This window comes from Salvelinus alpinus, chromosome 17 (genome assembly GCF_045679555.1).
Source record: "Salvelinus alpinus chromosome 17, SLU_Salpinus.1, whole genome shotgun sequence".
NCBI lineage: Eukaryota > Metazoa > Chordata > Actinopteri > Salmoniformes > Salmonidae > Salvelinus > Salvelinus alpinus.
The window spans coordinates 39,213,968-39,230,814 of record NC_092102.1 but is presented as its reverse complement, the minus strand read 5'-3'; the positions used below and the strand labels follow the sequence as shown (position 1 = coordinate 39,230,814).

The 16,847-nt window shown below is 46.6% G+C and overlaps 1 pseudogene; it reads left to right on the top strand.

The window, feature by feature from the left end:
• The first annotated feature begins 13,957 nt into the window (after positions 1-13,957).
• LOC139541875 (piggyBac transposable element-derived protein 4-like) lies at positions 13,958-16,049 on the top strand (annotated as a pseudogene).
• Positions 16,050-16,847: the final 798 nt, after the last annotated feature.

Sequence of the window (16,847 nt, the reverse complement as noted above, 5' to 3'; positions counted from 1 at the left end):
CCAACTGTTAGAGTATGGAGGCCATGTTCCCCCAACACCAACTGTTAGAGTATGAAGGCCATGGTCACCCAACACCAACTGCAAGAGTATGGAGGCCATGTTCACCCAACACCAACTGTTAGAGTATGGAGGCCATGGTCACCCAACACCAACTGTTAGAGTATGGAGGCCATGGTCACCCAACACCAACTGTTAGAGTATGGAGGCCATGGTCACCCAACACCAACTGTTAGAGTATGGAGGGCATGGTCACCCAACACCAACTGTAAGAGTATGGAGGCCATGGTCACCCAACACCAACTGTAAGAGTATGGAGGCCAAGGTCACCCAACACCAACTGTTAGAGTATGGAGGCCATGGTCACCCAACACCAACTGTAAGAGTATGGAGGCCATGGTCACCCAACACCAACTGCAAGAGTATGGAGGCCATGGTCACCCAACACCAACTGTTAGAGTATGGAGGCCATGGTCACCCAACACCAACTGTAAGAGTATGGAGGCCATGGTCCCCCAACACCAACTGCAAGAGTATGGAGGCCATGGTCTCCCAACACCAACTGTTAGAGTATGGAGGCCATGGTCACCCAACACCAACTGTTAGAGTATAGAGGCCATTGTCACCCAACACCAACTGTAAGAGTATGAAGGCCATGGTCACCCAACACCAACTGTTAGAGTATGGAGGCCATGGTCACCCAACACCAACTGTTATAGTATGGAGGCCATGGTCACCCAACACCAACTGTTAGAGTATGGAGGCCATGGTCACCCAACACCAACTACAAGAGTATGGAGGCCATGGTCACCCAACACCAACTGTTAGAGTATGGAGGCCATGGTCACCCAACACCAACTGTTAGAGTATGGAGGCCATGTTCCCCCAACACCAACTGTTAGAGTATGAAGGCCATGGTCACCCAACACCAACTGTTAGAGTATGGAGGCCATGTTCACCCAACACCAACTGTTAGAGTATGGAGGCCATGGTCACCCAACACCAACTGTTAGAGTATGGAGGCCATGGTCACCCAACACCAACTGTTAGAGTATGGAGGCCATGTTCCCCCAACACCAACTGTTAGAGTATGGAGGCCATGGTCCCCCAACACCAACTGTTAGAGTATGGAGGCCATGGTCACCCAACACCAACTGTTAGAGTATGGAGGCCATGGTCACCCAACACCAACTGTTAGAGTATGGAGGCCATGGTCACCCAACACCAACTGTTAGAGTATGGAGGCCATGGTCCCCCAACACCAACTGTTAGAGTATGGAGGCCATGGTCACCCAACACCAACTGTTAGAGTATGGAGGCCATGGTCACCCAACACCAACTGTTAGAGTATGGAGGCCATGGTCACCCAACACCAACTGTTAGAGTATGGAGGCCATGGTCACCCAACACCAACTGTTAGAGTATGGAGGCCATGGTCACCCAACACCAACTGTAAGAGTATGGAGGCCATGGTCACCCAACACCAACTGTAAGAGTATGGAGGCCATGGTCACCCAACACCAACTGTAAGAGTATGGAGGCCATGTTCACCCAACACCAACTGTTAGAGTGTGAAGGCCATGGTCACCCAACACCAACTGTAAGAGTATGGAGGCCATGGTCACCCAACACCAACTGCAAGAGTATGGAGGCCATGGTCACCCAACACCAACTGTTAGAGTATGGAGGCCATGGTCACCCAACACCAACTGTTAGAGTATGGAGGCCATGGTCACCCAGCACCAACTGTAAGAGTACGGAGGCCATGTTCCCCCAACACCAACTGTTAGAGTATGGAGGCCATGGTCCCCCAACACCAACTGTTAGAGTATGGAGGCCATGGTCACCCAACACCAACTGTTAGAGTATGGAGGCCATGTTCCCCCAACACCAACTGTTAGAGTATGAAGGCCATGGTCACCCAACACCAACTGCAAGAGTATGGAGGCCATGTTCACCCAACACCAACTGTTAGAGTATGGAGGCCATGGTCACCCAACACCAACTGTTAGAGTATGGAGGCCATGGTCACCCAACACCAACTGTTAGAGTATGGAGGCCATGGTCACCCAACACCAACTGCGCTGGCTTTGGCATGTCATTAGAACATCTCAGGAGTTCTTGCCACGGAAGATCCTGTATGGCCAGCTACATCTTGGTCGGCGGTCTGCAGGGGGGGCCAGCTACATCTTGGTCGGTGGTCTGCAGGGGGGGCCAGCTACATCTTGGTCGGCGGTCTGCAGGGGGGGCCAGCTACATCTTGGCCGGCGGTCTGCAGGGGGGTCAGCTACATCTTTGCCAGCAGTCTGCAGGGGGTCCAGCTACATCTTCGCCGGCGGTCTGCAGGGGGGTCAGCTACATCTTCGCCGGCGGTCTGCAGGGGGGTCAGCTACATCTTCGCTGGCGGTGTGCAGGGGGGTCAGCTACATCTTTGCCGGCAGTCTGCAGGGGGGCCAGCTACATCTTCGCCGGCAGTCTGCAGGGAGGCAGATGAAGCTCTACAAGGAACAGCTAAAAATGTCACTGAAGAAGTGCAACATCAAACCCACAGACCTATAGGATGCTGCTGTCAACCGTTCCACCTAGTGGAATCTCTGACACAGCGGTGTACAGAGGGGGGACGAGGAGAGGAGCACAAAGAGACAGCAAAAACAGCTCAGACGAAATACAACCATACCTGCCCCCGCCAACACAGACTGCATATTCCCCACCCGCAATAAAGTTTGTTGATCTCGGATTGGACTCTACAGTCACCAAAGAATTCACTGTTAACTCAGAAGTGGAAGTCATCATCGAATACGATGGACTACCGTAAGCATAAGCAAGGTCACTCTCCCCCCCCCAGGGATAAATATTAGCCAGTATTGTTTGTAAACACCTGTAGGTGATGTATGGTTATGTATGTTTGCTATGATGAATGCTTTTAAAAATGTCATCTCCTTTATCAATCGACTAACAAAGCCCTGTATCACTGCCACACTTTTCCACTCTCAATTAAATAACCAGTTCTCTCGCTCTCTGTCTCCCCCCCCCTCTCACTCTCTCATAATCACTACGAGCCCCCAAATGCATTACAGTGAAATGCCTTACTAATGCTCTCTCTCTCTCTCTCTCTCTCTCTCTCTCTCTCTCTCTCTCTCTCTCTCTCTCTCTCTCTCTCTCTCTCTCTCTCTCTCTCTCTCTCTCTCTCTCTCTCTCTCTCTCTCTCTCTCTCTCTGTCTTCTGTCTGTCTCTCTGTCTCTCTCTCTCTCTTTACATTGCCTCTTTACAGTGGGATAAACACTAAAAAAATGAACAGTAAATATTACACTCACAAATTTCCAAAATAATAAATTATGTCTATATACAGTGTTGTAACGATTTGCAAATTCTCTCTCTTTTTGGGTTGGATGGTTTGCATTTTGTCCTGTAGTTCATTCATGTATATGTTTTTTCTGCTTCTTCTTTGTTATAAAGCCAACAATATTGGAGATGTGGTTTATCCATTTTTATCTCCATTTTGGATAGATAACTCTCGTGTTGTTGTTTGTTCAGAGTTTTCCAATTTTCCCAGAAGTGGTTAGATTCTCTCTCTCTCTCTCTCTCTCTCTCTCTCTCTCTCTCTCTCTCTCTCTCTCTCTCTCTCTCTCTCTCTCTCTCTCTCTCTCTCTCTCTCTCTCTCTCTCTCTCTCTCTCTCTCTCTCTCTCTCTCTCTCTCTCTCTCTCAAATCAATTCAATTCAAGGCCTTTATTGGCATGGGAAACATATGTTTACAAAAACAAAAGTGAAATAAACAATAAAAAGTCAACAGTAAATATCTCTCATCCTCTTCCTCCTCTTCCTCTTCCTCCCCTCCCTGCCCTCCCTCCCCTCCCTGCCCTCCCTGCCCTCCCTCCTGCTCTGTATAGAACTCACACACAACACATAAATACTCTCTCTCTCACACAGACATTAACACACACACACATTAATAAACACACACACACATTAACAAACACACACAGACAGATGGTTGGTTTAGATATGCTCTAAGTGAATTGGAAAGCGTCAGCGTAAGCAGAGTCATGTTGTATGGGCTGTTAAATCCTTGGAACAGGAAATGGCTGTGTGTGTCTGCGTGTGTGTTTGTGCGTGCGTAAGTGCGCGTGTGCATGTGTGTTTGAGTGAGTAACTGTATTGAGCTATAGACTACAGATCTGTGAGGTTCCCTCTGTTACAGAGAACAACCGTGGGTATCTAATGCACTTCAACCATATTGTAAACTACCTGCATCGTTTTCAGCCTCGTCCCAGCATCAGAGGGTTGTTTGGGGAAGAGTCATCAAACACAGCTATGACGCCCTGCTGGAAGATGTTGACCGTAAAGCGGTAACACCTAGCTGTTTCACCAACCCCACAGGGGGTCTATCTAGCTTCTCTGATTACCCTCTACAGCCAAAATGAATGTAGCCATAACCACTACACCCATTCTGCTATATGAAAGAAAGCGTCCCCATATACCGATTCCAAAGTCGCATACCCACTATGATCACAAACTACCAGACACACTTTGTCTCTGAAGGAGAAACATTGAAAGTTTGATGCAGGGGAGGAAGAGATAACATAGAGATTGATAGTTTATAACCAACTATATCAATTCCACATGTGTTGGTATCCCTCCATATCCCTCTCTCTCACATTATTTCTCTCTGTCCAACATCCCTCTATCTCTTCCTCTCTTCATCCCTCCCTCTCCCTTAGGGTCATAGGTTGCTGACTTCTGGCAGAAGAAAGAGAAAAGAACACAAATGGATATGGGGAAGATTCTGCTCTTTAACCCCTCAACCTCTACACACACACACACGCACGCACAAACACGCACGCACGCACGCACGCACGCACGCACGCACGCACGCACCCACAAACACACACACACACACACACACACACACACACACACACACACACACACACACACACACACACACACACACACACACACACACACACACACACCAATTTCTCTATGTGACATAGCCTGTGGACAGTGAAGACGGGAGGATATGCTTTTACACAGGGTTGGGTAGGTTACTTTCTAAATGTAATCCATTACAGTTGTTAGTTTCCCATCCGCAATTGTAATGAGTAACGTAACTTTTGGATTACCCAAAATCAGTAACATACTCTGATTACTTTCCGTTAGTTTCAAATTACTTTTCCCATAAGAGGCATTAGAAGAAGACAAACATGAATATTGCGAATTGAACGACATCTATTACAGGATAAATCAATGTTGGACTTTACATAGCTGGCCATCAATGGATGTTGCTTTATGGGTTGGTTATGTAGGCTTCTTTTAACCCATTGATTTCTACTACAGATAATTATGAGATTAGGCTACTGTATATCTTTACATTTAAAGCAAAGTCTGTGAGATATGCAATTAATTTAATACCCCTTGATCTTCAAGAATAGGACTTGGAAATATGGAAATATAGATGAGCCAAATAGTTTTACCTGAACATAACCCAAAAGACTTATTAGCATAGACTTTCAGCCAGGTGACCCATAATGCAAGTCAGTCCACTAGGGGCAGCAGTGAGCAATGTTACCTTCCAGTAGGTTTCGGTTTTGCTAGGGTGTTGCAGACGAGGATTGGGGATTGGCTCTGATTCTGTCTCTGATTCCAAAGGGCCAAAGGCCAAGATAATACATTTGAATCCAGCGATATAAAGTTGTTTTTGATATTTTATTTTAAAGCCGATCCCAAACCTTAACCCTTACCGTAACCATTTAGAGTTAATGCCTAACCTTAACAAATCAAATCAAATCAAGTTTATTTTATATAGCCCTTCGTACATCAGCTAATATCTCGAAGTGCTGTACAGAAACCCAGCCTAAAACCCCAAACAGCAAGCAATGCAGGTGTAGAAGCACGGTGGCTAGGAAAAACTCCCTAGAAAGGCCAAAACCTAGGAAGAAACCTAGAGAGTAACCAGGCTATGAGGGGTGGCCAGTCCTCTTCTGGCTGTGCCGGGTGGAGATTATAACAGAACTATGCCAAGATGTTCAAAATATTCATAAGTGACAAGCATGGTCAAATAATAATCATGAATAATTTTCAGTTGGCTTTTCATAGCCGATCATTAAGAGTTGAAAATAGCAGGTCTGGGACAGGTGGCGGTTCCATAACCGCAGGCAGATCAGTTGAAACTGGAATAGCAACAAGGCCAGGTGGACTGGGGACAGCAAGGAGTCATCATGCCCGGTAGTCCTGACGTATGGTCCTAGGGCTCAGGTCCTCCGAGAGAGAGAAAGAAAGAGAGAATTAGAGAGAGCCAAGATTTTCAAAATGTTCATAAATGACAAGCATGGTCAAATAATAATCAGGAATAAATATCAGTTGGCTTTTCATAGCCGATCATTAAGAGTTGAAAACAGCAGGTCTGGGACAGGTAGGGGTTCCATAACCGCAGGCAGAACAGCTGAAACTGGAATAGCAGCAAGGCCAGGCGGACTGGGGACAGCAAGGAGTCATCATGCCCGGTTTGCCGTGACGTATGGTCCTAGGGCTCAGGTCCCCCGAGAGAGAGAAAGAAAGAGAGAAGGAGAGAATTAGAGAGAGCCAAGATTTTCAAAATGTTCATAAATGACAAGCATGGTCAAATAATAATCAGGAATAAATATCAGTTGGCTTTTCATAGCCGATCATTAAGAGTTGAAAACAGCAGGTCTGGGACAGGTAGGGGTTCCATAACCGCAGGCAGAACAGCTGAAACTGGAATAGCAGCAAGGCCAGGCGGACTGGGGACAGCAAGGAGTCATCATGCCCGGTTTGCCGTGACGTATGGTCCTAGGGCTCAGGTTCTCCGAGAGAGAGAAAGAAAGAGAGAACGAGAGAATTAGAGAGAGCATACTTAAATTCACACAGGACACTGGATAAGATAGGAGAAGTACTCCAGGTATAACCAACTGACCCTAGCCCCCCGACACATAAACTACTGCAGCATAAATACTGGAGGCTGAGACAGGAGGGGTCAGGGGACACTGTGGCCCCATCAGAAGAAACCCCCGGACAGGGCCAAACAGGAAGGATATAACCCCACCCACTTTGCCAAAGCACAGCCCCCACACCACTAGAGGGATATCTTCAACCACCAACTTACAATCCTGAGACAAGGCCGAGTATAGCCCACAAAGATCTCCACCACAGCACAAACCAAGGGGGGGCGCCAACCCAGACAGGAAGATCATGTCAGTAACTCAACCCACTCAAGTGACGCACCCCTCCCAGGGACGGCATGAAAGAGCACCAGTAAGCCAGTGACTCAGCCCCTGTAATAGGGTTAGAGGCAGAGAATCCCAGTGGAGAGAGGGGAACCGGCCAGGCAGAGACAGCAAGGGCGGTTCGTTGCTCCAGAGCCTTTCCGTTCACCTTCACACTCCTGGGCCAGACTACACTCAATCATATGACCTACTGAAGAGATAAGTCTTCAGTAAAGACTTAAAGGTTGAGACCGAGTCTGCGTCTCTCACATGGGTAGGCAGTCCGTTCCATAAAAATGGAGATCTATAGGAGAAAGCCCTGCCTCCCGCTGTTTGCTTAGAAATTCTAGGGACAATTAGGAGGCCTGCGTCTTGTGACCGTAGCGTACGTATAGGTATGTACGGCAGGACCAACTCGGAAAGATAGGTAGGAGCAAGCCCATGTAACGCTTTATAGGTTAACAGTAAAACCTTGAAATCAGCCCTTGCCTTAACAGGAAGCCAGTGTAGGGAAGCTAGCACTGGAGTAATATGATCAAATTTCTTGGTTCTAGTCAGGATTCTAGCAGCCGTATTTAGCACTAACTGAAGTTTATTTAGTGCTTTATCCGGGTAGCCGGAAAGTAGAGCATTGCAGTAGTCTAACCTAGAAGTAACAAATGCATGGATTAATTTTTCTGCATCATTTTTGGACAGAAAATTTCTGATTTTTGCAATGTTACGTAGATGGAAAAAAGCTGTCCTTGAAACAGTCTTGATATGTTCGTCAAAAGAGAGATCAGGGTCAATAGTAACGCCGAGGTCCTTCACAGTTTTATTTGAGACGACTTTACAACCATCAAGATTAATTGTCAGATTTAACAGAAGATCTCTTTGTTTCTTGGGACCTAGAACAAGCATCTCTGTTTTGTCCGAGTTTAAAAGTAGAAAGTTTGCAGCCATCCACTTCCTTATGTCTGAAACACAGGCTTCTAGCGAGGGCAATTTTGGGGCTTCACCATGTTTCATTGAAATGTACAGCTGTGTGTCATCCGCATAGCAGTGAAAGTTAACATTATGTTTTCGAATAACATCCCCAAGAGGTAAAATATATAGTGAAAACAATAGTGGTCCTAAAACGAAACCTTGTGGAACACCGAAATGTACAGTTGATTTGTCAGAGGACAAACCATTCACAGAGACAAACTGATATCTTTCCGACAGGTAAGATCTAAACCAGGCCAGAACTTGTCCGTGTAGACCAATTTGGTGTCAAACACTATATTTGACATTTGGAACAACTTCAAAATGAAGGTCTAATTGAATGAACTTGTAATTCTGATGTGAGACTGTGAGAGCTGGTAGCTCTTTTTGTTGTCATGGAGGACTGATTCGACTCATTGTTTCATGTTGAAAAATAAATGCTGCTCTCATGGAATGGCATGCTTTGAGCACTACCGAAAGTGTCATTTGCATATGAAAAATGAATCCCATATGCTGCATTTGCTATAGGCCTATTGTTTACAGTTTTGTTGGTGACACTTTGATATCTCGATTATGTGCAGCTGTTTAAGTCTATCAAAAATGTGCAAGTTTGAGCATGTGTCCGTTAGGCTTATGGACATTTTATTTGAATGAGCATGAATCAGATTAAGCAATACATTCTTAGATTAAACTTGTCTTTGACTGTACGGACCACAATACCACATAGGTGTTTAGAAGGGAGGAACTCTCTCAAATTTCTATTCCATAGGCTGGGATCTTCACTATGCAGCTGTTGCACGAGTGCGTTTTTCACTGGCTGCCTACAGGTTGCAAAAAACAATGATTGATAGGCAGCTTAAACTTCTTAAATTTAACCATTATTGGGTTAAAATACACATAGGCCTTACATTTGTGAACAGCCATCCACAACAACCACAATCCGTAAGGAACAAATAGCTTAATGAGATAGTAGCAGTGTGATTCAAATCAATACGCTATGTAGATGCTGGATCAATAATACCTGTAAGTGATATCTGTATCGCCGTAGCCTACACCATTGCTGTCGTCCTTACTTCCAAGTGTTTAACAAGTTGATCATCTTTGGATGCTGACAACAGTCACTTGACTGTAGCCTACACCACTGCTGTCGTCCTTACTTCCAAGTGTTTAACAAGTTGATCATCTTTGGATGCTGACAACAGTCACTTGACTGTAGCCTACAAAAGCCTATTCCTGCTCTTTTCCTGCGATCCATCAAACGCATTTGGTGTGTCATCATAATGGTCAGACTGTCTCAGGCGGAACTAAATAAGGCAAAATGTGTGAATCTATAATCTGATTAAAATATTTTTGCTGGTAACATAACTCATTACAGTTATAGTTTTTTATGCAATCAGTTACATGTAACAGATTATGTAATCATTTACTCCCCAACCCTGCTCCCCAACCCTGCTCTTATGATTGGGTTAATGGACTGACCAATATTAGACTGACCATCCAAGCAGCACATAAGACAATGTCTGGACGCCTACTACAGTCAAATCAAAACAGAGGGTACATCTGACAGATAACATTTTCTGTTCTACTTTCTTCACCTGTCCTTCTCTCCCACGTTGTTATCCTTCGTTCTCCCCCTCTCTCCCCCTCTCTCCCCCTCTCTCCACCTGCTCTCCACCTGCTCTCTCGGTCCCTTTTGCTCTCTCTTTCCCTCTCTCTCATTCCCTCTCCCTTCTCTCAGCTGGACAGGTCTGAGTTGTCTGGACGTGTCGTGGTTTTCCCCACAAGCGTTTGAACAATTGGAGGTAAATACGTTGGAGACAGACCATTTGTTTTGGACTGGCGGTGATGCATGCTTTTGCAGTGGGCAGCACATTTTTACAGCGCGGCCCAAAGCGGCTGTGAGTAATGGATTACTCCGGCCTGTCCACTCACACTGCTATTTTTATTATTGTCTCTCTTATAGATTTCATTTTTCATATCACAGAGAGAGAGCGGGAGAGAGAGAGAGAGAGAGAGAGAGAGAGAGAGAGAGAGAGAGAGAGAGAGAGAGAGAATGAGGGAGAGAGAGAGAGATAGAGAGAGAGAGGGGGGGGTGCCACTCCCAAAGAGGAGGAACAAACGACCCCTTCATCCCTCCATCACTCTCTGTCCATGCTCTTGCTTTATTATCCTCCCTTTCCCATCCTTACCTTCTTAGTCACACTGACTGAGTGTGTAAGATGGGAGAAAGAGAGAGATAAAAGAGTCTTTAAGGAGGGGCAGATTTATAACAATTCTTCATCTATCCATCCATCTCTATCTCCTCCCAAATCACTCTTAATTGTCTGGTTTATGTCACTTTTTGGAAAGAAGAGACTCTCATACCTGGTTGTGAGGAAGAGACTCTCATACCTGGTTGTGAGGAAGAGACTCTCATACCTGGTTGAATGGATCCAAACTGTGGGAACCATATTCCTCTCCAAGGAGAACACAAGCAGTTTGTCATTGTATTAGTGCTGAGTGACTATTACCCCACCCCCCAAAAAAAGGTTATTAAATGACTAATTAACCAACGTCGGGTTCAATTACTTGAATTCCATTTAGATCATTTATTCTTTTGCCCAACACGCCGTTTCTCTAGAGAGAAATGAAATCATTCACGAGAGAAATCAAGTCAAGAACTCTGTGGGACACTGGGCTGAAGCGAGTTGTAGTTTTCATTTAGCAAATATTCAACCTAGTTCAGCGCAGAAACGTGGTAATTAAACCCCCTAGAGTCGATTTCCGTGGCCCCGCAGAAATCTAATTAGCATAATAAAAAAATCCTGTCAGTTTAAGCTAGAGATATCTGTTTTCTTGCATTGGATGCGTCTCAATCCACCAGATCCGCCCATGTTGCACTTCCGCCTATTATGTACTTCTGCATGTGTGGTGAAAGGTGGCAGAGCTAGACCATGAGACATCCAGGAAATCGGTCTTCTCACTAAATCATCTGTAGCTATTATGACCCCTCTATGGAAAGATGAGATTCTCACTATTTTGCTCTACAACACCCACAAGCATCACAAGACTCATCTGAAGGTCCCTGGTACCAGTTTAAAATAATGAATGGAAGTATATATGGAGCTAGTTGAGTGCCAAAAATAAGGGGTAAATTTTTTATAAAAAAATCCTGATCTTTCTTATATCTCTCAGATATAGGACAGACACTTCAGAACAAACTTCCTTTAGATTTTTTGGGAGGGGCTATCTGCTGTTACATGTCGTGAATCTGTAATTTAATGTGTTTGTATGGGCTAATAGTAGGAAGGACAAATTCAATGTTTCATCCAATAGTTTTGTCCTATTTTTTTTATACTTCAAGGGGGTCTTAAAATTCTAAATCAAATAGCTAAATGATTCTTGGTATGACCTTCTTAAAACAATGCCATATGTTAGCTTGTTGGTCACAGATACCTTAAAAAAAGGTATGGGCATGGATCACAAAACCAGTCAGTATTGTCAATACAAAGAAATATAAATGCAACATGTGAAGTGTTGGTCCCATGTTTCATGAGCTGAAACCAAACATTCCAGATATTTTCCATACGCACAAAAAGCTAATTTCTCAAAAAAGTTGCGCTCAAATTTGTTTACATCCCTCTTAGTGAGCATTTCTTCTGTGCCAAGATAATCCGTCCACCTGACAGACATGGCATATCAAGATCTGATAAAACAGCATGATCATGGGCCTCCCGAGTGACACAGCAATCTAAGGCACTGCATCGCAATGCTTGTGGCATCACTAGAGACCCGGGTTCGATCCCAGGCTGTGTCGCAGCTGGCTGTGACCGGGAGACCCATGAGACAGTGCACAATTGGCCCAGCATCGTCCAGGTTAGGGGAGGGATTTCCTTGTCCCATCGTACTCTTGTGCCAGGGCTGGGCGCCTGCGACTTTGGTCGCCAGCTGGATGATGTTTGCTCTGACTGGCTTCTGGGTTAAGCAAGCAGTGCGGTTTGGCAGGGTTGTGCCCATATGGCTCTCGACCTTTGCCTCTCCCGAGTCCGTAGGTGGAGTTGCAGCGATGGGACAAGACTGTAACTACCAATTTGGTGAGGAAAAAGGGGTAAAAGTAAAAAACATCTAATGGAAAAAATAAACAGCATGATCATTACACAGGTGCACCTTGTGCTGGGGACAATAAAAGGCCACTGTAAAATATTTAGGTTTGAGTGAGCGTGAAATTGGCATGCTGACTGCATGAATGTCCACCAGAGCTGTTACCATAGAAATTGAATGTTCATTTTCTACCATAAACCGCATCCAATGTCGTTTTAGAGAATTTGGCAGTACATCCAAACGGCCTCACAACCGCAGACCACGTGTAACCACACCAGTCCAGGACCTCCACATCCGGCTTCTTCACATGCGGGATAGTCTGAGACCAGCTGATGAAACTGTGGGTTTGCACAACCAAAGAATTTCTGCATAAACTATCAGAAATCATCTCAGGGAAGCTCATCTGAGTGCTCATCATCCTCACTAGGGTCTTCAACTTACTGCAGTTCGGCATCATAACCTAATTCAGAAGGATAATGCTCACCTTCAATGTCCACTTGCACACTGGAGAAGTGTGCTCTTCACGTATGAATCCCGGTTTCAACTCTACTGAGCAGATGGCATACAGCGTATATGGCGTTGTGTGGGCGAGCGGTTTGCTGATGTCAACGTTGTGAACAGAGTGCCCCATGGTGGCGGATGGGTTATGATATGGGCAGGCATTAGCTACCGTCAGCAAACGCAATTTCATTTTATTGATAGCATGACTAGATCCTGATGCACATTGTTGTGCCACTCATCTGCCGCCATCACCTCATGTTTCAGCATGATAGTGCACAACCCCATGTCGCAAGGATCTGTACACAATTTCTGGAAGTTGAAAATGTCCCAGTTCTTCCATGGCCTGCATACTCACCAGACATGTCACCCATTGAGCATGCTTGGGATGCTCTTGATTGACGTGTACAACAGCGTGTTCCAGTTCCCGGCAATATCCAGTAACTTCCCACAGCCATTGACGAAGAGTGGGACAACATTCCACAGTCCACAATCAAAACCCTGATGAAAAAGATGGGTTCCGCTGCATGAGGCAAATGGTGGTCACACCAGATACTGACTGGTTTAATGATCTACACCCCTACCTTTTTAAGGTATCTGTGACCGACAGATGCAAATCTATCTTCCCAGTTATGTGAAATCAGTAGATTAGGGCCTAATTTATTTATTTCAATTGACTGAGTTCCTTATATGAACTTTAACTCAGTAAAATCTTTGAACTTGTTGCATTTTGTGTTTATATTTTTGTTCAGTGTAGGTTGTGCCTTTAGATTTCGAGAAAATTAACAACTAAGGACAAATTTTTCACTTCTCTCATTGACTTCATAACCCTCCCGTGGTCCTCGGGTCAGAGTGACCCAGGCCCTGCGTTTGGAGGGCTCCCCTCTGTGCTCGGGGTCAGAGTGACCCAGCCAGCCAGCACTAGCAAGGGCTATGTGTTATTGTGTCTACTGTGTGTGTAGCACCTGTCCTCGGGTCAGAGAGACCTAGGCCCGGTGGCGCAACAGGAGGGGTGAACACGCGCGCGTCGTTGATTCACATCGCCGCCCAACAGAGGCGAACGGCCGTAGAGAGGATACTAATATTGTCAGGGGCGCACAAAGTCATGCTCGCCGTCATCGTCGCCCTGTGCTGCGTGCTCTTCCCGGCTCCTCAGTGAGTGGCAGTGAGTGGCAGTGAGTGGACCCAAGTCGACATGACCGTGCGTTTCACCGCGGCGCAGGTCCTAGAACAGATATTTTCCAGTGTCCATCATCAAGAAGACTACTCTGATTCCGAGGAGGAGGAGGTGTCTGAGGTGTCGGGAGATGAAGACGGGGAGGAATACAACCCCGAGCGCGAGGAGGAGGACGACGACGCGTCGCCATCGGGCTCTTCGGAGCAAGCCCAAGAGCAAGAGCAAGAGGAGGAAGAGATCGCCTCGGCTCGAGCCCAAAGGGAGACGTTGCTGTCAAAAAACAACAAAATCAAATGGTCCCCCGTGGCCTACGGCCGCCACAGGGCCCGTGCGATCTGCCACGCCGGGCCGGACGAGACTCCGGGCCCCACACCCTATGCCGTGACTCACACCCGCGACATTGCGTCCACCTTCCACCTGTTCGTCACACCGGCAATAGAAAGGATAATTCTGGAAATGACAAATCTGCACGGGGCAAGAAAATACGACGATGGCTGGCGAGCCATGGACGCCACCGATCTGCGCTCCTACGTAGGGCTGCTGATCCTAGCGGGCGTCTACAGGTCCCGAGGCGGGGCCGCGGCCAGCCTGTGGGACGCAGAGAGCGGCAGGACCGTGTTCCGAGCCACCATGCCGCTCAAGGTCTTTCACAAGTATTCGAGGCTGCTGCGATTCGACGAACGCCAGTCGAGACCCGCGAGGCTCGCCACGGACAAGCTCGCAGCCATACGAGAGGTCAGGGTCCATTGGGAGGCGCGGCTGCCGGCCCTCTACAACCCGGGGCCTGACGTGACATTGGACGAGCAACTGGTCCCGTTCAGAGGTACTGTGCGTGTGCGTGTGTGTGCGCGTGTGTGTGCGCGTGCGCGTGTATGTGTGTGTGTATAGAGAGAGCTAGTATATTTATAACGTAGCACTCATTGCCCCCCATGAGGTGGTAATTACACCAATCTCTTCTCCCCTTGCCAAATGCCGCTGTCCTTTCCGTCGGTACATTCCCAGCAAGCCGGCGAAATACGGCATCAAGTCGTGGGTGGCCTGCGACGCTAAGTCCAGCTACGCTTGGAGATGCAAGTGTACACCGGCAAGGAGGCCAGCGGAGGCCCCGAGAAGAACCAGGGGATGCGCGTCGTCCTCGATCTGACAACGGGACTGAGCGGCTGGAATGTCACGTGTGACAATTTCTTCACCTCCTACGAACTGGGACAGCGGTTCCTCGAGAGGAACCTCAACATGGTGGGCACGGTGAGAAAGAACAAGGCCGAGATCCCGCCGGCGCTGCTCGAGTCAAAGGCCAGACAGGTCCTGTCCTCCAGGTTTGCCTTCACGCCCACCACCACTCTAGTGTCCTACCTGACAAAGAAAAATAAGAACGTGCTACTTCTGAGCACGCTGCACACAGAGGCCCAAGTCAGCGATCGCCGCGACAGGAAGCCGGCCGTCATCCTAGACTACAACTGCAACAAGGGCGGCGTGGACAACCTAGACAAGGTGGTCGGCACGTACAGCTGCAGACGGATGACTGCCCGCTGGCCCCTGGTCGTCTTCCACAACATCCTCGACGTGTCGGCCTTTGTCATATGGCGAGAGATCAAGCCTGACTGGATGCCCCGGAAGCGGAACAAGAGGAGGGTGTTCCTGGATCAGCTGGGAAAGGCACTTGTGAAGCCGCTGATCCAAAGAAGGCAGCATCTCCCCCGCACCGAAGCTTGTCAAAGTCCTACAGAGTGCTACGGCTCGTCAACAGAATGAGGAGCCCGCCGCTGGCCCGGTCACTGGGGCATGTAAGAGGAAGAGGTGTCAGCTCTGCCCACCAAAGAAGGACTCCAAGACACACATGGTGTGCTGCAGGTGTAGTCTAGAAGAAAAAGAAACGCACACCTATTTAGGCGAGGTGCTGGCTAGCGGAGTAAAAAACTTGAAAATAAAGGAGAGCCGCACACTCTAGGAGCTCAGATGCAAAAATATAAAATTTACCAACGTTTCGACAGGCAAGCTGTCTTCATCAGGATACTGCTGCAGGTGTAGGAAATACATCTGCAAAGGCTGTTCACACGCATACTGTCACACTTGTGCCCATTGGGCGTTTAGCCAAGACGGGACAGGGTGACCCGGAGTCTAAACACAATACGAGGACGACAGGAGGGTTAAACCTCCGGCCTGATCGGTTTGGTCTGATTTGCAAGCGTTCCCGAAAGTCAATGTTGTGCCTTTGGGTTTAGAAACTCTGTGGTATTATTGTGTATAACTATGTTTGCTAGCTAGCCAGCCAGCCCAGAGAGAGCATTGTATTGTTGTTTTGTAGTTGACTTGAGCTGCAACAGATTTCCACAATGATTTTCACATGTTGCTACCAACTTTGATATAACAACAAAACATTTTTTTAAACGTTTTTACAGTGTTAATCATAGGAATTAGTGGTTGGGGTGGGTTATCCCATTAAGAAATGAATAATAATAAAGTCATCAAACTAAGTAATATACACAACTGAAATATTTTACTATTTCATAGTAATTTCCTATTAATCCATTGATGTCTACCCAATGCGGACCTGTCAGAGAGAATGGAATATTTTCAATGTTTTGGTAATTGAATGTTCATTATTTGTGGTTCTGGAATTTCCATTATAAAAGCACAAAAATATTTTTTATGTAATTATTTCAAAATGCATATAATGTTAAAAAAAAGTGAAACGGAAATAGAAAACGAGATGTTTTTTTTAATAATCAAACCGAAACCGAACCGACCTCAAAAAGCACTGATTGCTCAGCACTACACTGTATGTTTGTCTTTGTGTAAGTTCATATTGAAGTGAAATATAATTATCCAGGTCATATGGGTGGAGAATCTCTAGTTCTGTCTATGTGTTGTGCATATGTGAGAAAAATAGAACAAGAGAGAGTGTGTC